Source organism: Corvus cornix, chromosome 3 (assembly GCF_000738735.6).
Source record: "Corvus cornix cornix isolate S_Up_H32 chromosome 3, ASM73873v5, whole genome shotgun sequence".
Taxonomy (NCBI): Eukaryota; Metazoa; Chordata; class Aves; order Passeriformes; family Corvidae; genus Corvus; species Corvus cornix.
Window position 1 is genome coordinate 86,519,465 of NC_047056.1, and position 26,425 is coordinate 86,545,889.

Genomic DNA, 26,425 nt, shown 5'->3' on the forward strand with positions numbered 1-26,425 from the left:
TTCCTACATATCTAGAACCATATGTGCACACTCACTTCATTCACATGACCAGTCCAGAAAAGGACTTTCTGCTTCATCATTCTTTCCTCTGCATGGTCTGTGGTGTGTCTCTGGGTATCTGTAAATTGAGCAGATTTCTAGTATTTATTCAAAAGAGACAGTGATGAAGGTAACCACAAGACATTTTGGTGTGTCTTAGTCATGAAAGGTGGGAGAGTGGAGGCTGAGCTACTGTGTTCAAGAGTTCAGGTGAGATGAATTTGCAGTCTGTAGATAGAGCATATCTTCATTTTCAGACGTCAACACCAACAGGCCTTTAGAGGACAGTGGGAAGGGAGAGGCAAAACTCACCAGCCCAGGTATCTTCCTCTGTTTCCAAATGGCTTCAAAGATTCTGGTACAAAATTAAATAGTGTCTCCCATGCAGTGATACAGGGTAGATCTGTCAGATATATCCCAAAGCGGGTTTTTACAGGCATGCTGTGAGAGCTTATGGGAGAGGTATAATGTCTGAAGACTCCTTGTATTCTGTGCTGTAGATGTGCCTGGGATATGCTGGTGTGATCATGGAGGCCTGAATAGAACACACCTTATGGGGTTGAGTTTTGGAGATGGTTAAAGCATACTATCACATAGTCACAGATAATCCAGGTAATGTGCTGTTCTGTATAAAACCCTCTGTAATCATAGTGATTGTACAGGGATAGGGATAAAACACAATGGACTAGGTTGCTTGAGTAAGGAATGTATGCACACTATTTCTCTGAGAGGGTTGCCATTCAGTTAGAATTAAGTGTTCTTTTTCCTTATTTTTGCAGTATTTGGCACATCTCTACCACTGCCAACATTAAATATCACTTTGTTCTCTCTTTCATTTGGTGTTATGATCATCTGTTTCATAGGAGTGAGGGATGGGGAGTGAAAGCAATTTACCGAAGTTTAATTTCATGAGGGAGAAAACATCCAGACACTGTGAATGAAGCAAAATGAAACATTATTTTATCCCTCCCTCTTTTCATTGTAACTGTTTATTTTTAAATAGTTTTTCCTTCTTTCCATTTTACTCTTCTGTCATGTAATGTATTTATGATGCTGCATTGAATAATCATACCTTTTTCTGCTATAGATTTGAAGTGTTTCAAAAGATGTCCCAGTAACTACATTCCATAGACACAAAGATGTTAAATTACTTTGCCAAGTTAACTAAGGAGAGAACAATAATAAAAATGAGAACAGAGAACCTTTTTCTTACTCTACACTTCAATGACAACCTGTTGTGCTTTTAATGCAGAACCATGACAATGGATGCAGAAAAGCTGGGATGTGTTCACAGCTGACATTCAAGAAAATTAAAATTATCTGTAATAGAAAGGGAATGAATACCCTGACCATTTATACACATTAAATTTTATTTGTGGGAGTAATTTCTCACAACTCAATAAAGTTATTCATTTGGTATATAAAGTTAAGCATAGATTTAAGTGCCTTTAGGATGCAAATATTGTGGGTAATATCATGTAGCGGGTTGAGTTCGAAACCGGGCGGAAACACCAATTAAATGTAGTGGTTTTGGTTCAAAATATTCATTATTTACTTATTTTCCTTCGGTGAGATAAGAATTAGGAGAAAAACAAAGCAGGCACAAACCTTAAACAGTTGCAGTACAATGAAAGAGCTTTATTACTAATAGAATTAAAAGTAAAGAGAAAATAACAAAACAAAATTAAAGCAAATCGCCCCCCCCCCCCCAGCACTTCTCTCTTTTTACCCAGCTCACACAAGGGATAACAGAATATGGGATGTTAGTCAGTGTTGCAGTTCTTGGAAAGTCTCTCTCTTATGCTTAAGGAAAAAAGGGTTTTCCTTCAGTTGCACGTGGTTCCCAAACTGCCACCAACAGCAGACCCGCCCGCAAACAGTCAATCTGCTGTGGTATTAAGCATCTCTTCCATGAAAAATCTCACAGTTCCTTCACACTACAAAACATGGGCCATCACATGGGGTTATTCATCTTTTTAAGGATGTTATTTTGGCCTGCACACAAAGGCTTTTCTTCGCCACAAGTCTCTAACAGCCTCTTACTACTTCTATATAGCCTGGCATAGGCACTCTTCACAATCTTCACAGGCCACACGACGATTCTCCATCCCCCCATGTTCTTCAAATGGATTAAAGAGACAAACAGTTTGTGGTATTACAGTTTCTTACCATGGCAGGCAAGAAAGTTTCTTTTAAGGTGCGCGCCAGAATCGCGGCGCCGCCCTCTTTTCTCCCGTCGCCATTTCCAGTTCCGTCCCACGGGACTCACTTCTCTTTCTCTCTGACTCTGACGCCGCCATGTTGAAGAGTGTTCTTGTTCAGGCTTTACGGTGGGGAAAGCCTCGCTCCCTTTGTGCTGCTGGCTGCGTGGTGTCCTCTTCAGTTCAGCACGGAGTGTGCTGGCTGCAGACAGGAGGCTCTGCCGGCTCCCGTTGACTCCGCCAGCTCCGCATGGAGAGGAGAGGGACCCGCCTGTCCCCAGAAGCCGCGCTGGATGGGTTTAGCTGTGAGCAGTCCATGGCTGGTTTTAGCTGCCCGCGGCTCTGGGACAGTCTCCCCCAGAGACCCAGGGTCCGTGCCGCAGTGTTGGGAAAGGGGGAAAGGGGCAGTGGCCCTGGCCTCGCCCGGCGGGGCCGGGAGGCTCGGAGCCCCCCCACCTTCCAGCAGGTGAACTCGGACAAAAGGGGAAGTCCCGCCTTTCCATGCGGTTTAAATATGTAAATTGTGAGAAGCGTAATTGGTCTTAAAGACTGTCCATCAACTCAGGGTCAACCCAATACATATTAACATTTTCAGAGTTGTTTTCTGGTTTTTTTGTGAGCTCATACTCTTGACATTTGATTGTAATTTTTTGTTTTGGTTTGGGTTTTTTGTTTTATTTTGTTATTGGCTGCCCTTCATAAGGAACTGTTACAAGATAAGGGGACAGCTAGTCCTTGTCTTCTGTACTAGGTGATTGCAATTTGATGTGAAACAGATGAAAACAGTGAGTGAGATGAAAAATAAAATGCACTATGAAAATCCATGAATTTGGGAAAGTTGCAGCATACAGTTAAAGCAAATAAGACATCAAAGCCTTTGCTGCCTTCTACTAAAGGATAAGTTTTAGTTTAAGTATACAAATACTCAGCTGTTTTACAGAGCTCTCCTTCATGTCTTTTTGCTAATTTGTCTATTTTTACTACTTTAATATATTTTGTAAGCCATTTTTCAAGGTAAAATTTGATATAACTAAATTTACCTTTGAAAAGATTAAATGTAAGTGGTTTAAAATGGGTAGTTTTAAGGGAACACCATCTGGTATGTGGTTATTAAAAAAGCCCATGAAAATACTGCATGACAAAATTAATACACAGCTAAATTAACATAAAAACCTAAATTAACAAGCCAGTTCAAAGTGCTGATTATGATTAATTTTGTATATAAGTTTGCATAATTTTGAATCTCTGTTATGACCCCTGGTGAGATGTAGAAGGGATTTTTGTAGGACAGACAATATAGCAGTATTTGTGGGGATTAGTAGTACTTGAAGAGATAAGAACCAGTAGAAGTCACTCGGCATTTTTTCTATCAGGTTACCCTATTAATAAACATCTATAATAATGAAAGAATTGCAAAATTGGATTTTTGAGGAGGTTAAGTGAGATTTTTATATGCTCACTTTTTATGCGTGACTTAGAAGTACACGGAAATTTATGACAGATATGAAGTTAATATGCATTAATGTTTAATCTAAAATACTGATCAAAATTTCTTGGACATTGCATTTTTGTTGACATTTCATATTATTCTTGCCTTGGTCGCTGAAATCCCATTGCTCTATATCTGTGGTGAGTTATGAACAGTCCCTGTAGTATTAGGCTGATTAACTTAATAGGAAACTATGTGCAAAATAAGCAAAAATAAATAAATAAGTAAACAAAGTGCACAATCCATCCCCGTCAGCATTCCCAAGACATTAAGTGAAGGACAGTATTGCAATTTCTTAGTGTCAGCGGTTCTGGTTTTGACAGGTGCAAACTTTGGTTTGACAGAGATAGTCTTCAAAGCAATACAACAGTTAGCAAGTACCCTTATATGTTTTGATTTCTATGAAATTGAAGGTCAGTTGTTACAAACTGCTTAGGGAGACAAGCTGACAGGAAGATAAAGGGGGAATGCTCCGGGAGCCGAAAGATGGAGGCCTTCATCCATTCTGAGAGCAGCATATTCTGGTAGAGAGGCTGAAGGTGTGTGCAATGAGACAGGGAGCTGTTACGCAATGTTCATGAAACTACTAAAATTCTTTCTTCTTGCATGCCAGCTTAACCCACTGTTGTAGCACAGGCATTTTTAAGTGGTTCAGCATTTGTGAATGTCCTGCAAAAGTATCAGTGTGACGCTGTATAGGTGAAATCCTGATAAATGGCTGATAATAGTTTTCAAAGCAAATTTTAATAAACTGGTAAATATTTGATGTGTTCAGAAAATATGACAATGAAACCTAGATAATAAATGGTGCTGGCAATACAGAGGGTGGGAACCACCCTGGAGGACTCCAGGCAAAATTGGGTGTCTGGTGTCACTTACCCACATTCCTTTTTTCACTGTGTCTCCCTTACATACAAGTCCTAGCACAGGATGTCTTCCTCCCTTGGGCTCCTTTTTTTTTTTTGGCCATTCACCATAGGGCAGCCTATGGTGAACTAGTTTGGATCTACATTGTAGATGGCTGAAATGAGGTGAGATGAACCATGCCTAAAGTTCATCAATTCTCTTTCCACAGTTTTCTCTCCTCTCCACTCTGTTTTTCTACCTATACATATATAATTTCTATGTGGACTTAAAACATAGACTTAAGCCTACAGGTGTGTGTTTATGAACATATATAGAAGCACATTTGTCATATTTTTAAAGGATGTGATTCAGCCTTTCAAAAACAACTCTTATTTATAGGTGCTATATGTCATCTGCATATATGAGAACTTGGAATGCAAGGCATCACCTCTGCCTTTGACAAAAAATTCAAGAATTCTGTCAGCAAATGTTTTAACAGTTCCCTAAGCAGCAGCCTTTTCTCTGTTGGATCAATGGTTAACTGCTACTCAACTGCTGTAATAAAGATCTGTAGCCTATCCCCAAAGTGTCACAAGTGTTGTGATCAACACACAAAGAGTTTGCTGGATGTCTAATTAGCTGGGACTGTTTTAAGCACTGTCTTTTCCCCACAGCCCAGCTCATGAGTAAAAATATATAGCTCTAAATTAAATGTACAGGTAAAATACATGAGAGCATACATAAGAAATACATAAGAAAATATTTACAGCTCACAGGTAAAAACAAAACTCTTTCCCTTTTTCCCTTGCTCTTATTTTAATTGTCTTAGAGTGGAGACAGGACTAGGGTTGCCTAACCACTTTTGAGGAGGTGAGCACTTTTTCTAGGGTGTCCTGATGGCTGCATTTCCATTATGATTGTACAGAGGTTTAAGAGCAGGAGTGAGGCCCCCTACTTACCAGCTGGATGACATTGTTCACACAATTAAGATGAACAACAGGTTATCTATGACTGCATAGCCCATCCTCTGTACTTCAGTCTCATAAATAAAGGAAGGAATAGTGTCATGGTATAGTTACTTCCTCTGTAAAAAAAACTAAAAAAGCTCGAACCATAATTTCCATAATTTGTTTGGGGGTAATTTTGTAGCAATTTTGGCCTTGTTTAATCAAACTGTGAATTATCTTCTGGGCTTGAAGTTTAAAAAAAAAAAGCAAGTGTGGCTCCAGACTCAGCAGGAATTGGCTACCAATGCAGTCAGAAGGAGCTGAGAGCCAAGACGTCTGCTTTCACATAGGTAAAATCCTGTCTTAGAGGGAGGCATGAGGCTTATAAGTGCTGAAGTCATTGGTAGCTGGAGGCGATGAATTTCTTACTCTTACAGAAATTACACACTCCTGTAAGAGGCAGAGCTTCTGGGTCCACCTGTTGAGTTCTAAACTCCACACAAACTTACAGAAGCAATGTGTTTGTCAGTTCTATAGTTTTAATTATTCTTTCCTTCTGGTGGCAGCAGGATGAAAATTCCTGAACTCAATATTGTTCCAGGTGAAGAGACAAAAGAGTATGATTCAACTCCTGTAATATTAATATAAGGATTCGTAAATAGCACATTTTATATTTCAGGTTTCAGTGACTTGACCCCAAATTCACAAAGGATCCTACTTTTTGAAATGTGTGATTTCTGGAAAAATTGAGTTCAGTTAATCCTTCCCACCTGGTCACCTCCCCATCCCCATTTCTACAGTGGCTGGGATTCCTCTGTGTCTGTTTTTTTAGAGCTCTGATTTTAGCTGGGGCTCTGACAATCCTTCCTCTCAGAAGCTTATCTCTAAGGAGGTTACTCCTGATCTCCTCCAGTTTCTTGGGCATGGTTGCAGAGCTTGATCTGCTCACATGATGCTACTCACTGCCCAGAGCCAGTCAATAGTTTGACTTTTACATAGAAGTGAAGAAGTTAAAACAAACAGTATAATTGTATTTTCAGTAGGCTGGAGGGTTCCTTAAGGAAACTAGGTCTAATATTTTACCAGGAACAACAATTTTAAGTCCTTGAGGTCATTTCAGTCTCTTATGCTTTGAAAATAGGATACATTTGATACAATTCAGTGTATTACGTGTTAACTTTTAATATAAAACCTTGAAAATATCTGTATTAATGCAAACCTGATCCATGGACTGTAAACTTTGACAAAATAAGCAAGTGGGTCTGGTATGTTTTACAAAATTTTGGCTGGTTTCTCATTTCTTGCATGATGCACTTTTGACCCGATGAGACCTGATGGCTGCCCAAGGGAGGTGCTGTTGTGTTCACTGACAAGTTGAAAAAAGCTTTATTTTTTCAACAAATTAGTGATTCAGATAATTATTTAGCAAGGTTTACTTACTTGCAGCATCTGAGGGCTGATCTTACATACTTTTTATTGTTGTTTTGCTTCTAAATGTCTCCTTTCCATTCCTTGCCTTGCCTCTTATGTTTGTTAAAACCAGTGCATAAAAGTCCTTACAATTAAAGTCTATTTTTAAAAGATGTGTACTGTGAAGTAAGTTGTTCTCTACCAGCATATGAGTATAATTAGTATTACATCAGTGATAAACAATGCTAAGTATGGAGTATAGGGATGAAAGAGGTCCATCAGTGTATTTTTCACCAGGCATTTTAACACATAAAGCTTTTGCCTTTATATTTCATCTGAGATTTTGAGTTGCTACAATTAGGAGATGCATAATAATTCAGCAGTACAGTTTACCAGTTCTGCCTGTTACAGTCCTATTCATATACACACAACTCATGCTGTCTTACTCTGTTCTGGAAAATAAAGAAAATATTATTAACTTTTAATGAAGTACTTAAACTTGTTAGAATTATTTTTTTTTCTGAGGTTTTAAAACATTTGTATGGCAAATATCCATATTTTATCTGTTACAGATGAACAAATTGCATTCATGGTTCAGTGTGATCCATTCATTGGTTCACGGATCCCAGAGTCCTTCAGGCAGTGTGACAACTCCACATAATTTCCCTGAATGCTAGGTTGTGCATGTTTTGTATCTGATTAAGTTGAAAGATATGTTAAAGAAACATATAAAAATCCTCATGTATAAAAATCCTCAGACAGCTCCCAGTAGCTACATATCTCAGAAATCTCTGGAGCATTTTGTTATTCAAAGCAAAATTGGCAGTAATTTACACTCAATAAATTGGTTCCAGATCTGCCTATTTCAGATGATATCACAAGGACACGATTTTTTGTAAGATTCCCTTACCTTTGTCAAAGTGTGTTCTTTTTAAGAAATTTGCCATGGCAATTGCAGATGATAAAGAGACTCCCTTGCCTTGCAGAGCATGAAAGAATTTGATGGATCAATAGTTCATACACAAGCTGTGTTCTGATCAAATCTAATCATCCTTTTTTCCCAAGTTTTTTGAAAAAGAAGGTTCTGGATTAATGGAAAAATCATGACATATCATTCATAATGCGTTAATAAAGCCTCCATTTTCTACAAACCACACAGTCTTTGCAGAGAGGTAAAATAATTTTTGATTTGTGACCAAAGAAAAGTGAAAATTAAGTCTTGTAGCAGTCAGGCCTTGACTCTGGAGAACTAGTCCTTTGTATAGTTTTAAGGCCATTGCTATTTAACAGCTTTACCAAATAATAGTTTGCTACAAAACTGATTATCTTGGTTCAGCATTTTTTTTAAAGGAGGAGAGGCAGCTTATCTGTCTGAAAGTTGTAAATTTATTGAAAAAAGTAGTTTAAAAAATAACAACAGAAATTATAAATGAATATGAAAGTGTGAAATGAAGAAAATGAAAATTTAGAGATAAATGGTTTTCACATACTAAACCCAATTAGACTTGAAACTTTAAAACAAAAAATTTGAAACATTGACACAAAAAAGGAAAAAATTACAGTCCAGCGCTGGGAAAAGGATAGTTTAAATAATGTAATAGTTCTTTTATATTTGAACTTACCAGCTCTGTGATTATGAATGGCTGTAATTTTAGGAGAAAGGAAGGAAAATGTGCTTTGTTCGGATGATAGTGGTACTTTGTTGGTTGCCTATATGTGTCTGAGAGAAAAATGCTATTGTGAAGTTGCTCATATCTCTATACATTCTATTATTTGAAGGAAAAATTACTTTCAGTGGAAATGCATTAAAGAGGTCCATAGATACCCATTTCTTGACTCCAGTTTAAGCTGCAGTTGCAGGATGAGGTCAAAAACATCTTGTACCTCTGGTACAAGCATACTTCGTGACCTGAAATCAATGAAGTATTGGAAGCAGCAAACATCTCTCCTGTCCTTATCTCTTTCTATAAAGGAAAACATCAGATGGCTGATAGAGGTAGTGTTTTTATTATTTCTGTTGGCTTTGTGCCACTTGAGTAAATTCTGGTTTTCCTATTGCAATGTAAGTTTAACTGACTGTAATACCTCCACCTCTGACCTTTATTACTTGCCTTTTTTTTTTTTTTTTTTTTTTTTAAATTTCAGGAAGGCTTGTGAATATGCCGGATTCAACTATATTCCTGGATCTCGACATCTATGTACTCTATTTTCTTCCTTAATCTAGGGAAAAAGAAATGAAGTTTTCACTTTTTTCCTAGTTACTGGCAAAGATATGTTTGTAGAAGCTTTTTCAGTCACAACGTGTTGATAAGACTTACTGATACAGTATAATATTCTTGATCCTTTTTACACTTGAAAAATATTTATTTGCATGTATTTGTCTTTTTGTTCATATCACAGTGCTGCAGCTAGATCTTTAATTATTGACATGGTGCTTTATGGTGCTCCTCAGAAGTCCATCAATTCTATTAGACAGATCATTGTGTTAGACCCCTTCAGCTGATACAAAGCTGATCCTACTGCTTCTTTATATGTTTACATAGGCTATCCACAGCTGTCCAAAGATATCAGCTGGAGTAACAGACCAAATGTAAGACATTTTCTATTCCATGTTCATGTAAAATATAAGAATAATGCATATTTACATGGTACCACTTTAATTTTCATTTGAGATGTTTTGTGAAAATTATGAATTAGCTTTTTCCTGGTCAAAAAGGCATTTATATGCAGATGTTTATATTTTTTTTTCTTCCTTTAAATAAATAAATAACTAAATAACACACAAACCCAAGTTCTAAATCAAAACATTAAAATAGTAGTGAAGCATTTGTTCCCTGAAAGAAATCATAATAAGTTTGTGCCCTGGTTGTTCTGAAGTACCAAACATTTTATATAGACTTATAAGGAAATAAAACCAAATACTAGCACTTTCGAATACTGAAAAAGAAACTGTTTAAAAATAGCATGCAAAAATGGTCATTTGATGAAACTTCTGGTGCATCATGTCTGATTATTCTGTCATACAACTAATTTTACAAATTCTTCTGGGCACAGTGAAAATAACTACAGTTTCTAATTTTACATATTAAAATTATTCTTTCCCTATAGAAGAAGTCCAGGCTTTCTTTAAACAACATAGTGGGTTGGCAAGGCTCTGGTAGTGGAGAGATACAGGAGTGGCTCCTGTGAGAAGCTTTATGGAGGTTTTCTCCATGTCAAATAGAGCCAATGCCAGCCAGATCCAATACAAACCCGCCACTTTTCAAGGCCAAGCGCATCAGCAAAGGTGGTAGCACTTCCAGGGTAATGTATTTAAGACAGGGAAAAAAAGTTATTGCATAGGAGCAATTGCAGCCAGAGAGAGGAGTGAGAACATACGAGAACAACACAGCTCTGCAGACACCAAGGTCAGTGCAGAAGGAGGGGCAGGAGGTGCTCCAGGTGTCGCAGCTGAGATTCCCCTGCAGCCCATGGTGCAGCCCATGGTGAGGCAGCTGTGCCCCTGCAGCCCATGGAGGACCACGGGGTGCAGAGATCCACCTGTGGCCTGTGGAGGACCCCCTGTGCCAGAGCAGATGGTTGTTAAACATTGGAATGGGCTGCCCAGGGAGGTCGCAGAGTCACCATCCCTGGAGGTGTTCAGGAGACAGTTGGAGATGGCGCTTAGTGCTGTGGCAAGTTGGTGATCAATCAAAGGTTGGATCTGATGATCTCAGATGTCTCTTCAACCTAAATGATTTTGTGATTCTGTGCCATTTCAGGACCAACTTTTAAGTTGCACCATATATCTCAGCTGAGGTTTTAAAACTGTACTGCAGGCAATAGAGTCCACCACTGTCTGAAGCCAAAGTCTTCTTCCTTTCATTAGAAGGACTGGCAGAAAAAGGAGGTGACCATTAAATCAGTTTTAGTGCATTATTGCACAAAGCAGGAAAACTATACGTAGAAAGCAGGAAAACTATACGTAGAAAAATATCCAGGATGATTTCTCATTTTTAAAAACAAACAGGATTTGCAGGATCATTGGTTCCGTGAGAAGAATTTTGGTGATTGGCAGTCTAGGCTAAATGGACAAAAAAAAGACCCTTTTCTCTGACCCATTGATTTTTTTATGTTTTTACATGTCATGGAAATCAGGAGATTTATGAAAAGGACCTCACATTTCTTACCCTTTTGTTAAAGATATCCATTAATCATAGCATCCAGAAGATTTTACTAATTTGATGAAAAATATGTGTTCTAAAAAGAGCTGAAACTGAAAAATAATTTCTGAAGTGAATTGAAGCAGTGTAATATGTGAATACGTGTAATGTGTTATATAATCTCTTGTGAGATACACCTTTCAATAAAATCTCTTGTGACATACACCTTTGACCAAATACTATTAATAATGTTATGCAGGATAATATAGCATTGGTAGTAATAATTGAAAAATCACCTCTTCATTGGAAGAGGAAAACAAACAAAAAACCCAAATAATAATAGCCTGCACAATGGTGTGTAATTTTTCTTCAATTAAGTCTTTAAAGAATTTAAGATGTGAGTGTAGTCACAGAAGTTCCATCCTTCACACTGTAAATCCACAGTGAAAGAGAGCATATATAAAGAATACAATTTAACAGTCCTTTATTGTATTTTGAACAAGCTGCAAATACAATTGTAGAACTATTCTATTTTTCAAATGACCTGGTAGGAACTGCAGTTTGTATAACTCATTTTGTGATGGTATTATGTCAGTGTTGTCCTCTTTTATCATTAATCTGCATAGTTATAATTAGAAGTTTGGCTTGATTAAGAAAAACCATAGCGTTAAACATTTACTCAAATAAGAACCAAACCTTTGAGGTTTTCTTTTTAAAAAAATTCTTAATAATTCTTGGTTATTTTAAAGGGTAGACAAGTGGCTTTAAAATGTATTTAAAAAACATTTTATAGAAACAGTAGAGTTGTACATAGGTGTTCTATGTTCGTATCTATTCTTTCATAATTCTACTGACTTATTTTAATGTGTATAGTGATACATCATAGAGAGATGAATTAGCAATTTCGACTTGACTGGGAAACACTTAGCATATTTTTGGTAATGTAGAAACCACCTATTAAAAGCTACCTATAAACATCAATAAGGGTTGTAAATGAAAAATTTTACCTGTGGGAATTTTTAGCACATTTCAGTCAGTGGCTCATTTTTCATATTTTTTGATTTGATTGGCAACTGGCTGAAACTTCTGCTACTGCAAAATCTACTGGAGTTGTTGGGCTACTGTGTGCCAATCTGAGATGGACAAAAGGGCATATATGATATATTAGAGAAAGGATTAATAGTGTGGTCCTACAAATATGTCCTTTTTTTCAATTCCAATATAAATTTAATGTAATGATTTTTTTTTCCACATCAAATCCATTGCCTTTAAAAGTGAGTACAAATCTGTGAAATTTTGGAGGGGTTCCCCTTTCTTATTATTTAATTAACTGAGACCTGAAATGTAGATGTACATTTTCAAGGACCTAGGCATTGAAAGATCATAGAATCAGAATGGTTTGGGTTGGAAAGGACCTTAAAGATCATCTCATTCCAACCCATCGGTACAGGAGGGAACACCTTCCATCAGACCAGATTAATACTTATTATTTAATTCTTGTAATAAAAAAATGTCTAATGGAAAATTTATGTGTTTCCTATCTGCAAGACAAATCTAAAATGATAACATGCATAAAATTAGAAGACAAACTGTTGCAGTGCTTACTATTTTTTTCCTTCATTTTCCATTTTCTGATTATCTTTATCTTTGATGGTGATTAAATGAACTTCAGTCTTTGAATTTTTACAAAACAAAGGCTGAGAAAAGTATAATGTCTTTTTCAAAAACTCATTTCACCTTTGGTCTTCTGTATGATTTGTAGTCGAAGACATTTCAGGAGGTGATCCAAATTATCTTTGCATCTTCTCGCAGTCTTGTTGCAGATAAGGAGCACAATACTTGAAGATTTTTGTCTCCCAGGCTTTCCAACTCCTTAAAACATGTTTTTCAAAAATATTTCTTCCTCTTTATCCTAAATATTTTTTCCTGGAATTTATACCTTGAATGGCAGACCCTGAAATGTAAATTTCTTCTTAACTTCTGTGCTGAAAAATCATTCTTCATATTTTTTCTGCATTCTCTCTTTCTAAATATTTTTAAATAAGCTGTTAAACATTTCAGCATTATTATTATGATTTCTAATTCTTTCCACCCAGATGCTGTTGGAATTATTGTAACGGAGTTGAAAATGTTATGAAGTTATTGTCATGAATAAGATCATTGCCATGACTAATAACATCAGTGGAAAAGAAATGCAAGACCTACTTAGATTATGTACATACACAAAACAGTAAAATATGGAGAAAGTTGGAGAGAGTAAGTGTTAAATTATAATGGTAAGGATGAGCAGTATCAGACTTGCCCTGGAGTTGTTGGAAAATATCTTGAAAAAGATGCCTTGCTGTTTCTCATTAACCAAATTGGTTTCTAAAATGTGCATAAATTAAAATATTTCATAGAACTCTCTTTTTTATTACTCTTCATTATACTATAAGAATGGAAAGGAATTATAGTTAACAATTTAAAAATACTGTGTCATTCAGAATGAAATCTTGCATCTACATGTAAAAAAAAAATACGCTTGTACATTATACTTCCTTTTTGGCAATTTATTCCTATATAGAATACATGTAGGCAAAATATTTACAGCTTCTCAGCCCACTGCTAGCTAACTCCTTTTCAAAATTCTCCATATCTGTTGGGGAAGATGAAACAGGAAAGCCTTATAAATATGATTGCCTGACAAAAGATTTTGGGAATATGAAAACTATAAGCGACATCGAAATGAAGGCCACCTTTGAGATACCAAGTCTTAGTTACTGAACAACTGGAAAACAATGGTATGGCCAACTGAAGGTAATCCCCTTTTGATTGAACAGTACCCTCTGCTTGCAGGCAGGTCCAAGGGTCAGAGCAGACCCTACTAGCTCAGCAGAAGGGATCCAAAGAGTAGTTTTTAGGAGTTAAAATGTAACGCTCTATGGTAATATAATAACTCTTATAGGCTGTATGTAAATGCTATAGGATTTGTATGTTGTACTAGATTGGCTAGTGACAATTAGAATATTCAGTACAGAAGATGATTTATTGTATTGTAATGAGGACTTCGGCCCCCCTTACTTACTTCCTCTCCGCTCACTCTTACTCCGCTCTTACCTACTTGCTCTTACTTTTACATTCTTGCTCTCTTGGGCCTGCTCCGAGCTGCGGCTGGCAGCTCTAAGCAGTGCCCCTGCACCCACGCCCTTTGCAATAAACCGCATGTTCCAAGACCTGACTTCAGAGATCTCTCGTCTCCGTCCGTCCCGACCGTCCAACCCACCCAAGCTCCTACAGTCTTTTTTTTTTTTTTTTTTATGTTTCAGAGATGTTTGTTTCTCCAGCCGCATGGCCGGGGCTCTGCTCAGGAACTCTCAGTCACGGGACCCCAGGGTCCTTGGCCACACAGGGGAACACAAACCAATCAATGGGAAACAAAGGTGACCAGGGGCAGGGAAACCCCGTGTCTCCCCCAGGGCTCCATGGCAGGGGGGGAGGGACCCCAACATCTCACCCGTTTTATTTTAATAAAAGGAGAATGAAAACAACTGGATAAACATAACAAGAACAGTTTCAAGACAAAACAAGCCATCCTCCTGAGTCTTTAAATGTCCAAACAGATTCTGTGGAACATCTTAGGGCTGACAGAAGGGAGACAGAACTCTCCGGGCATGCTTTGTGGGGAAACTGAGGCAGGAGAGGGTTTAATTTCTTCCCTCCCCCTTTTCATCCCTCCCTCGGCATCGGAGAGGAATTGTAGGGAAATGGAATTGTATAGGGAAGCCATGGGGTGAAAAACGGATTAGGAATAAACTGGGGATAGGGTAAACTTAGGAAGGGGTTCATATTGGGTATAGGGTAAAAGGGGGAAGTAGGCTGTGGGTAGGGAAATTGCAGGGATGGATATTGTTTATAATTTTGTGCATAACGGCTGCCTTTGACGGGAATACCTCTAGGCCCAGTAACATTTGCTGCTTGTAAACCCTTCTTTCCTTGCACTATATCAAACTGTACAACTTCCCCATCTCCTACACTTTGCAGGTAATTTTTAGGGTTATTCCTTTTAATGGCAGTTCTATGGATGAATAAATCTTCCACTGTATCATCTCGTGTTATAAATCCATAGCTGTTTTTGACATTGTACCATTTCACAGTTCCTGTGACTTTCGTGGCTACAACTCCTCCTATCATGTGCTTGCATGTTCATCGTGGCTGCTGGTCCCATGTGGCCGCCGCCTCGCCGACTCCGATGTCTCGGCCGGGCCCCCGCGCTGCGGCTGCTTCGCGCTCTCCGAGCGGCGCTGCTCCGGCGCGTGTCCGGGCTCTGCGCGGCCCCGCGTTACCATCGCCGTCGGCCCCGCGTTGCCATTGCCGTTGGCCCCGTGGCCTGTGAGCGGTTCCGTTCCGCAAACTCCACGCTGCTTTGAGAGCGGCCCTGTTTCAGCTCGGCGCTGCACTGCGCGGCTTCTCGTGTCGCTGTGGAAACCGCCGCTTCTCCCTACGCAGGGCTCTCCGAGCCAGTCGCTCAGAGCGGGCTGCAACGCCGATGCCCGGTTCCTGGCTGCTCGTGGCCCATGGCACCCGCGGCGCCTGCGGCATCGCTCCCTCACTCGTGGTCGCGTGGCCGGGGACCCCGAGACAGGGATGGGGTCTGCGATAAGGCGCGCGCTCCCGAGGGGGTTGGGCACATCCAGTGCAGGCACCTCCGCCGGCACGGCTGCAGTCATGTGCTCCCGGGATGGTGGCCGTGCGGGCTCGGCCGCGGGACTATGGCCATCCTTTGCTTTAGGGGTAATAGGACCATATAAATGCTCCTGAATAGCTTCCCTGACCACGAGGGATCCACGCAAGGGTTCAATCACTAATGCATGTTCTGTTTGATCCTTCATCTCCAACAAGATCTCGTGGCAAAAACACTCTTGACTAGTTCCAGGAGGTTCAATATCAAAAAGTAAGTCTCGAGAAATATAGAAGAAATTTTTGAAAAGCCAGTTAAAAAAAAGTTCTAGATCTCCCGGTTCCAATACTTTCTTGTTTTGTTGTTCAAGGATTCCTTTAACTTCTAGATACATTTTTTTCTGTGGCTCAGAGAGCCACATTTCCCACGATTCTTCCATAGTCCAGATATGGAATAGCAAAACAAAAACAAGAAGAGGAATCCAAAGTTTCCAGGGTTTACTCACACAAATCAGTCACTTAGGGATCAGGGATCGTTCTGCTCTCAATTTTCCACCATTATGTTGCAGTGGGGATACTGCAACACGCATATATCAAACCAGGAGTCCCGTGGAAAGGAAATATATATGGACAGATTCATGGTAGATGTTTCAGAGATCTTTATTTCTCCAGCCGCATGGCCGGGGCTCTGCTCAGGAACTCTCAGTCATGGGACCCCAGGGTCCTTGGCCACACAGGGGAACACAAACCAACCAATGGGAAACAAAGGTGACCAGGGGCAGGGAAACCCCGTGCCTCCCCCCTAGGGCCCATCTCCCAGGGCTCCATGGCAGGGGGGGGAGGGACCCCAACACATATCCATTAAGCTAAATGGCTAAGCCAGATAAATTACCACAAACATGAAAGAACTTATGCACATATTACAACCCCTACTATTTACTGAGTAAATGGCGTATTTAGAATCTTAAAATTGTCTTTACAACTGACAATTAATAATGGAAAACAAAAATTCTGTGCTGGACAGCTACTAGAGGTTTTCATTTTTTGTAGAGTTTTGTTGTGTGACATGGGCCACATAAGGATTGTGATTAATGGGAGAGCAGAATTATGCAGCATCTTTCAAGCAAGGCACGATCTCACACCATCTCTGGTGAGGGTTAGGTGCTTATTACAGGTCTACCAGGGTCTTTACCAAAGACAAGGAAAGGTCTTGTTCCCCTGTCATTCTTTTATTGACTTAGAACTGAACCAGAATTACACATGAAAGAGTTTGGAGGATAGTGGCATGGGTTTGAAACTTTTGAACTCCAAAATATGTTTGAATGGGCACGTCTTACAGTCATTAAGCTGTAATACAGGAACAAAATATTATATAATTCCGTACTACTTGATTGTGTATTTTAATAGCTATGTATATCCACATTTATCGTAGTATAAAATACCAATAGGTCAAAGGTATATCAATATGTTGAATTTCAAGACACTTTTTACTTTCCATATATTTCTTTATATTTTTTGATTTGGGCAAGGAAATCCTATTGCTTTTACTTTAAAGCTGAAAAATATGCAGACACTGAGCTGATAATTCCTGTGGAAATTCTTGGTTTAGGTAACACTCGTAGGCCTTACCAAGTGTTGGCTACAGAGAATGTGAAAATCCTTCTTTTCTGTTTACATAAAATGTAAACAAACCAACCCACCTCCCCTCTTTAGTTCTTCTTTGCTTTCATTATCTAGCTTTTGACTTACTGAAGTAACTTTCCACATTATTTTTATTGCTTCAGAGGCAAATCTTATCCTTCATTTCCACCTGGAAACACTCACCAACCTAGAACTGTACTTTAAGTGTTATTAAGGTTATACGGCTCATCTCCATGCCTCTTCCAGATCAACTTCACAATTTCACAGAAAATTCCGTCACAAAAGGTCTTTGAAGGAGTATTAGAGGCCGAATCCACTTGTTAATGCTTCCCTCAAGCAATTGCTGACACTATTGCAGTCTTTGAGTTTCAGTAGCATTTGCAGTGCAGGTTAGAATGAGGATTATTTTGACATAGGGACCATGAATAATTTTTTTATGCTGAACTTAGATATGCATGGACCTGACCTCATCTAATATTATTTTTTTATTGCTTTTTTCATAAAATTTTTACAGTCTAGGAAGCTCTTATAATGAAGTAATTTTAGATATTCTTTTGTACAAAGAATCTTGTTCCTCAACTATCATTATGTTTTTGAGAAACTAAATACAGAAGCCAGTGGTGACCATATGATATTGTCACATAAAACCAAAACCAAGCCAGAAACACTGCGTGAGGAATCTCTGACAGGATATGTTCACATCAGGGTTTTAGTTAGGATCAGAGAAGTATTTCTGAGATCAATCTTGGAGTTAGCTCCCATTCTGTGATATCGTTGGTGTCATACAGGCACATGTTGGTGTCACAGAGCACGCGCCCTGCACAGAAGTGATGAAATGAAGCTGACTGTGTTAGGTTAGGCTCCTGGTGTGCCTGTCTCAGGCACCCTGGCTCTTAGAAGTATCTGATTTATGGGACCAAAGCAGTTTTAGAGTAATCATCTCTGAAACATGTATTTCATCAATACCAGATTCACAGCCTCAGCCGTTTAGCTCTACCAACCTATTCCTACTGTGTACCACTGCTTGCTAGGTGTAAAAGCAGTGGACTGTCATCCAGCAGTGGCTGTTGTAGCAACAGAGAAATATGCACGTCTGAAGAAGCTGCCAGCCATGTTGGTGTGCAAAAGGAGGCAGCAAATTGTTAGTGCAGCCGTAGCCTAGGTACCTGGATTGCCTGAACCATGGGTCTGTGTTTCTCAATTTTACTATAAAAGTTTAGGGACCATGATCACTGGTTAAAGTGTAAGAGTTCTATTTGAATGCTGCTGCTAGTATTAAAAAAAAAAAAAAAAAAAAAAAAATTTCTCACTGGAACAATGTAGATTAGATCTAGATATTTAATTTGTAAATACAGCCCTTGAAATACCGTGAAAAACATTTCATAAGTACAAAGAATAAGGAAATGAATATTTGCAGGTTTCTGAGAGGCTGGTACTAAATATAGTAAGTAAAGTGCATGTATTTGTTACAGCCCTCTAGTTATGTACTCTTATCAGATGACTGGCATACAAATTAGAAAATCAGAACATCTATGGGTTCATTAAGGTAATGCTTTTCTCAGGGTGTAATTCTGTCTACAAAGTGCTGTGTAGGTATTTATATAGTCCAGTTTAAAATGGCTTAAGAAAAAGTCTTCCAGATTTCACACCAGGACATTGCTTTGTAATTGAATGCATATCATTCTGAGATTGCTTTACAAGTGATTGGCACTCTTCAGAATATATTTATAACACAGCTCTGGTAAAACAAACAAGTGTACTCAAATTAGATCCTGAGGAAGCTAATTTTCTTTCCCAGACACTGCAGTACATCTGTAATTCTCCTCACTATTGACACAGTGTTGTCATGCTCAGGCATATATCTCTTAAAACCTTATAATTCAGCTGTAACCTGTGTTTTATTCTTTTCTTTCTCTTAGCTGCCTCCATGTAAAATCTTTATATCCAATGTGTATGTGCTTCGACTCCAGACTCAACTGCATGAGATACAGACAGAGTATTACAACTGGTGAAGATATGGAAAGAAGCATGATTTTGTGTTAAAGAAGACTTCTTTTCTGTCCAGCTTGTAGTGAAAACGCAGCCATCATTTGGGTTGATGAGATGAGCCAAGAAACTATTAGATGTTGTCTCGCCACACAGAAGTATGCAGCAGAATTTTATTTACATTTGCAAGTTCTGCAAGGAGCAAGGATCAGGAAGAGTCATTTGAAATCTTCAGGCATTAAAGTATCTTGAGGAATTTTATAGAGGTGGGTATCAAATAAATGCCTCTCTAGCATAAGTGACCACATGCGGTGGTTATGACAATGTGATCTTGCTCCTTGTTTCAACTTTCGTGTTTCAAGTGTTCCAGTTTGCATATGGGAATTCATTACATGTTCTTAATGTAAGCATGAATGAATTCTTCTTAATGACCTAGAAGCAGAAAATATTCTGTCTTTGTCAGAATTTTCTTACATCCTGCTAAAATAGCTGCTAAACTGTACATAGCAGAAGAGCACATCAGTTTTGCTGTTCCTGTAGCTTGGTATGTGCTGGAGCCAAAGACAGCAGTATGCAGAAGTCGGAATATCACAGGTGAATAGGCTAAAAGTAGTGCTGTAGGAACCCCAAGGAAAATCAAATATATTTTGTCAAAACATCTCACACAGTGACTGGATAATTAAAATAACAGAATTCTAAAGCAGCTTCACAGTCTGCTGGTAGGTTGACTTTGATGGGTTTGCGTGGCCAGGTTTTCAAAGTGGGGGGACTGCAGAGGTGTCTTCTCTGAGAAGCTACCAGAAGGGTTCCCCTCATATCCAGCTGTCTCAGGGTGACTTTATGATGTGTATCCCATATTGCTGCCCTATGCCCAGAAATTAATTTTTGTGCCTTTTTATGCCTTTAAACTAGGCCTGAGAGGGTGAAGGAAAAACTGAGCAAAACTTTTTCAAAGCAGTTTGCAGCTTGTTCAAAGTCACACAGAGATAGCGACTTTTTTTCCAGCTGCAGCTGGGGAAGCGAGGAAGCACCCGGCTTGTTGCTGCCCAGTCAGCTTTTGGCCAGTTTTTTCAGCTTCTTTTTCTCCGGAGAGAGACTGAGAGTTGAACTTTTTTTTTCCTTCCTCGGAATTTCAGATTTTCTCCCTTTTCCACTGGACTGCTTCAATATCAGAGCACATCGGGAGGACTTACCACTGGGCACAGAGGGTCTGGCTCTGGGCCAAGCCCCAGCTCCAAGGAGACCAAAGGGAGGCCTCTGACACTTTTCCAGGTTTTTTTCTCCACAGCAAGAGATTTTCATTATTTAGCATTATTTTCCTTTTCCTGTGTGTTTGTCAAATAAATAGTTCTTATCTCTTTCACTTTCCTTTGAGGAAAATTTATTCTTTCCCGAACCTGGTGAGGGGAGGGGTGGTGACCTGCCTTCTCTCAGAGGATATATTTCTAAATTTGGCCAAACCGGTACACCAGCAGAACCAATGCCAGCCAGGTCCAGGACAGACCCTGCTCTGGCCAAGGCTGAGCCAATCAGGATGATAGTAATGTCTCTGTGATAACGTATTAAAAGAAGGAAAAAAAGTTATTGCTCAGATGTAATTGCAGCCAGAGAAGAGCGGGGTGAGAAGATGTGAGAGGAACAGCTCTGCAGACACCAAGGTCAGTGCAGAAGGAGAGGCCGGAGGTGCTCCAGGTTCCAGAACTGAGATTCCCCTGCATCCTGTGGTGCAGACCACGGCGAGGCAGTTGTGCCCCTGCAGCCCACGGCGTTTTACGGGGCGTGCAGAGATCCACCTACAACCCACAGGGGTGGAGACTCATGCTGGAACATATGAATGATTGAGAGGAGGCTGTGAACCCATGGGAAGCCCATGCTGGAGCAGAGTGCTGGCAGGGACCTGCACACCTATGGACAGGGAAGCCCATTCTGGAGCATTCTTGGTAGAACTTGTAACCCTGTGGTGGACACACTCTGGCCAGGCTGTGCCTGAAGGATTTCACCCAACGGAAGAGTGACCCAAGTTGCAGCAGTCCTTAGAGAACTGTTGCCTGTGGGATAGACTCATGAGTGAGGAATTTGTGCAGGACTGTCTGTTGTGGGAGTGACCCACAGTGGAGCAGGGGAAGGATTCCCCTCCTTGAACAGTGTCAGGAGCAATGTGTGATGAACTGATTGTAACCCCCTTTCCCTGTCTACCTGCACCGTTGGGGGTGAGAAGGCAGAGCTGGGAAGGAGAGAAGGATGGGGGAAAGGTGTTTTTAAGATTTGCTTTTACTTCTCATTGTCCTGCTCTGATTATGTTAGTAATAAATTCAATTAATATGCTTGAATTAAGTCTGTTTTGCCTGTGATGGTATTTGGTGAGTGATCTCTCCTGGTCCTTCTCTCAACTCATGAACCTTTCATTATATTTTCTCTCTTTTCCAGTTGTAGAGGGTTGGTGGGTTTTGGTGGGTAGAGGTAGAGGTTTTGGTGGGTGCCTGGCATTCAGCCAGCACCAACCCACTTCACAGCTGCCCAGAAAACCACTCTTTCATTCCCCCTTCTCAGCTTGACAGGGGAGAGAAAATAAGATGGAAAACAACTCATAGGTTGAGACAAGGCAATTTACTAAAGCAAAAGTGAAAGGTTTAACATGCCCATGTGAAGGAAATAAAACCCAAACTTTTATTCTCTACTTCCCATCATCAAGCCATGTGTAGCCACTTCCTGGGAAGCAGGGCTTCAGCATGAGTAGCAGTTGCTCTGGAAGGTAAATACTGCAAATAAATGCCTCCCCTTCCTCTTCTTTCTCTTAGCTTTTATATCCAAGCTGATGTCCCTTGGTATAGGATATCCCTATACCTATATATATCAGCTTGGGTCAGCTGTCCTAGTTGTGTCCTCTCTCAACATCTTTCCTGTCCCCAGCTCACTGATGAAGGGGTGGAATGTTGGACAGTGTTGATGCTGAGGGAGCACTTCTCAGCAATAATCAAAACACTGGTGTATTACCAACACCCTTCTAGCTACCAATGCAAAGCACTGCACTGTGAATGCTGCTGTGGAGAAAATTAACTTCTCAGCCAGACCCATACAGTGTCTCTGTCTTGTGCTGCAGAAACATCTGGCAAGGAGGTGTGACCATTGCCTGAGTGTAAATGCTGACTAACCAAAGCCTATTGTTGTCAGACAGAGAAGCGCTGGGAAGTCCCTGCTCTCCATTAGGACCTAAGAAATCCTGGAGCAAAAACTAGGTACACTTCAGCTGGGCTTGATTCTGGAGCTGTAGAGGGTGCAGGTGTCCTGGTGCTGACAATGGGGTGTCTGTGAAGAGAAGCCAGTGCTTCCCTGTGCTGGACATAGCTTGTTCCAGCCAGCTCCAACCCACCCACTGCAGGGCACAGCTGAGCCCACTGCTGGGCACAGCTGAGCCCACTGCTGAGGTGGGGGCACCTTCGGGGAAAGATGTTTAGGAAAGAGGTGGAAACAGAGGGAGGAGAAAGGAACAGAAAAAGTGGGAAACATCAGAGTAAATGCCAAAGTGAGAGAATGAGAAGGAGGGAGGTGGGGGTGAGGGGAAGATGGTTTAGATTTTGTCTTTGTTTCTCACTATCTCACTACTCTTGTGATGGGCAAGAAATTAAATTAGTTTTCCCTAAGCTGAGTCTGCTTTGCCTATGATGGCAATTGGTGAGTGATCTCCCTGTTCTTATCTCAACCCATGAGCTTTCTGCCTGACTTTCTCCCCAGTCTCCTGCTGAGGAGGAGAGTGATTGACAGAGAAGATGGTAGAGGTCTGCAGCCATCCAAGGTCAAACCAAAACCCACCACCCACTGTAAGCCTTCAGATGTAATCTTGGCAACTCCAGGCTCATGTATCTGGTAGTTCAGGTCCAAGAATATACCTGGGTGTGAGTAAGCATAAAGTGTTTCAGAAAGAATAGGTTGGCTACTCTGGAAACCATATAAGCTAAATGATGTATGCAGTCAAGGTCACAGAGGAAGTAGAGACTAGATGGGGGAAAGGGCAAAGGTTTACTGTAACATTATGTGTGTACATGTTATGGCACTTCAGGATTCTTTTTTAATTCTTTTAAACATAAAAACTAAATCCTTTGAAGGCTCAAAATAGAAATTCTTCAGTGAAATGAAATCTCTTGCTACCTGCTGTTATAGACTAATTGCTCACAATCAATGAACTCTTATCTTTTTCATTTCAAAATTATTAGCACTACTTTGGTTATTAGTGTAATTTGGTATTATCCTTTTTACTTTCCAAATTAAAATGTGCCATGATATGCTCTAAAATGAATAAGAAGTTTAATTATTTTTCCAAGGGAAAACATTCAATTTAAGTTTATATTCAATACTCCTGTGGAATACATCAGTATTATCATAAAAAGGCAATTTTGGTGTGTGAGTAAAATTATTGAAAAATATGCGGGGTGTATATGGTTAAAATGCTCAGCTGACAGTAAATTGATACAAGAATTCATCAGTATCTCATAGTCTATATTCTTTCTTTTAATGAACATTCCCTGTGACTCAGCTTTCCTTTTGCTAAACCATTCCTTGCTTCTGTCTGATCCCTCAAATACTTACTTAGACATCTGGTCTCTGAATCTTATTTAGTAAATCACTGATTCCCTTTCGAATAACAGACAAGGATCCCATACTTAATAGTTTCGTCTCTATCTCTACCTACTTTTACTTTTTTACTTTGGCTTATCACAAGAATCACACGTATCTAGTTATCTGTTAGCTTCATTCAAATTCCTTCTGAACAAACAATCTTAATCTTCATTGTTCTTTGGCCGAGATTATCCAACTGCTAAGATAGCCTTTTCAAGCAAGTTTATTGAATCATTAGAGATAGTGCCATTCCTTGTCTTCATATGAGCTTTGGGATGATCCTCTGGGCTATTTTGAATGTGACTATTGAATTTTCATAAAACATAAATCATATGGTTTTGTTGGACAGATATTCAGAATGCTTGATTTGGTTAGAATGCTCAAATTTAAAGATAATCTTACCTGTTTGTGTATTTTTAAAAGATGACAAGACCTAATTTATAACTTTGAATTTTCATTTTATGTTGATTTTTTAAATTATTATTATTTTAAAATTTAATGGTGATTTTCAGATTTTCTAATCTATACTACCTCACAATGCTTCCTACAGTAAAACATCTTTATTTGCTCATTTCAGTCTTGGCTGGTTTATGACAGAGAACAACCAGTCTGTATGGAAGTCAAACATCATTACACTCAATTCTAATTAGTCTGTTCTTCCATTTTCACAGGAATGTACCTCATTCATTTTCATTGTTTGACTGCATCTCACTTTCCTATTTGGTCTTTCAGGATAAAGTCTTTATGGGTATAAGATTAAAGGACTTTTCTTGACCTCTATATTACTTCCAGATCAGCTTTCTGGTATTTCAGTCTGAACTTTCTTGGTTTTGCTTATATATACATCCAATTTGCCACCTCTGGATCCTTGTCAAAACATTGAACTTCCTGTAACAGTAATTGCAACTCCCTCTATTTACCATTTTTGTGACATTTGCATTCTATAAAATCTAAGCCAGTGAAGCACTTAAGAGCCAAGGGGTAAAATATCTCACCACCATTGTGATGCTGTACAAAATCTCATGGTTATGCAGTTTCAATTATGCATTTGGACAGTTCACTGAATTTTTCCTTCAGTACTCCCTGCAGCTATAAATTGTCTCAAAGGAGCTGGAAGGGAATCAGAAAAACTTTATTCCATAGAATTAATGGTCATGTTTGTTCAAAAATCCTTAAGTTGGAAACATCATGAACCTGAAGGTTTCTCTGCCTTATGGCTAGGCCAGCATCGCTATTTCGATATGCATCTCACGATTCTGTTCCTTACACTTTGAATCATTGCTCTCTGACAACAATATCAAGGTGAGACTAATGATGTGAAGAACACAGGTTATTTAATTTGACTTGTATATATAAGCTTCAACTTCCTTGTATTTAAATATCCTTATTTCTCTAACTTAAATAATTTTTATCAGAATGGAACTAAACAGGACTTTTTTTCCAAAGTGATCTTTCTTTGACCAGAGAAGGATTTTTTTGCAAGTGAAAGAGACAAAAGGTATTTTAGGGAATGCTGATAAAATTAAGATATGGCTAGATATGTGCAAAGTATAGATAAAGTTAAAAACTGTACTGACTAGGTCATTAACCATAATGAGCGTGTATAGGAAACTAGAGGAGTGTACATTATCTGCATTCCAGCTGTTTCTCAGTGAGGATGAAGGAAAATGAAGCTTCATCTGGGAAAATTTTTTTCTTTTCTCCTGTGATATGTTTAAAGCACATCTGTTACACAGTTTAAAAGGATATTATCTCAGAATTGCCAGGAGAAAGATCTGATTGTTCTTTTAATTTTACAGTGACTGCAGGTAAAGTTAGATTCTTCAGCCTAGCTGTAAATGTGTTTTGAGAGAGAATTATATGTTCTGTTCCATTTGTTCGAAGTTCCTCAGAGACTTACTGTTACAAAAGCAACCTAGAATCACAAGTACAATGAGACATAGGCAAGACATCATACTTCTCATGACTACTATAAAGAAGATCCATAATTGGAGATCTTGCTGTCCTAAGGCTGGTCTGAAAGATTATCATCAACCACAGGTTATACTTGCCTATGTACACAGGAGCTGGAAGTAGATATGGAAAATGGAAGTAGGGATGGGATACCAGGGAGGGATATACAATGGTGCTCTGATGTGCTAAAATGGAACTGAAAGGTAAAAATTCAGATGGGGTTACAAATAGAGAGAGATAGGAAAGAAGATAAGTTATGAAGGAGAATAAGAAAGGCTCTTAAATTTACATCAGAAACAAAAGGAGTACCCAAGTACAATCTTGGCACGTTGGATGGAGTGGTTTGTCAATAGTGAAGGACACAGAAGAGTCTGAAGTCCTTGCTACCTTCTTCTACCCTCAGTCCCTGGGACACTATGAAGTAAATTCTCTTAGAAGCCAGTTCAAGACACATAAAGGCCACGAAGGTGGTCTGGAACAATCAGCATTGGTCTAGTAAGG

At 39.3% G+C, this 26,425-nt stretch overlaps 1 long non-coding RNA gene across 1 annotated transcript in view; it reads left to right on the plus strand.

Moving 5' to 3' along the window:
• The window catches only part of LOC104693225, a 61,244-nt gene that overhangs the window by 17,205 nt on the left and 17,614 nt on the right, over positions 1-26,425 (plus strand). Inside the window, exon 2 of the long non-coding RNA XR_005604224.1 lies at positions 19,291-19,623. This is a non-coding gene — a long non-coding RNA (uncharacterized LOC104693225). The remainder of the gene's footprint in view (positions 1-19,290; positions 19,624-26,425) is intronic.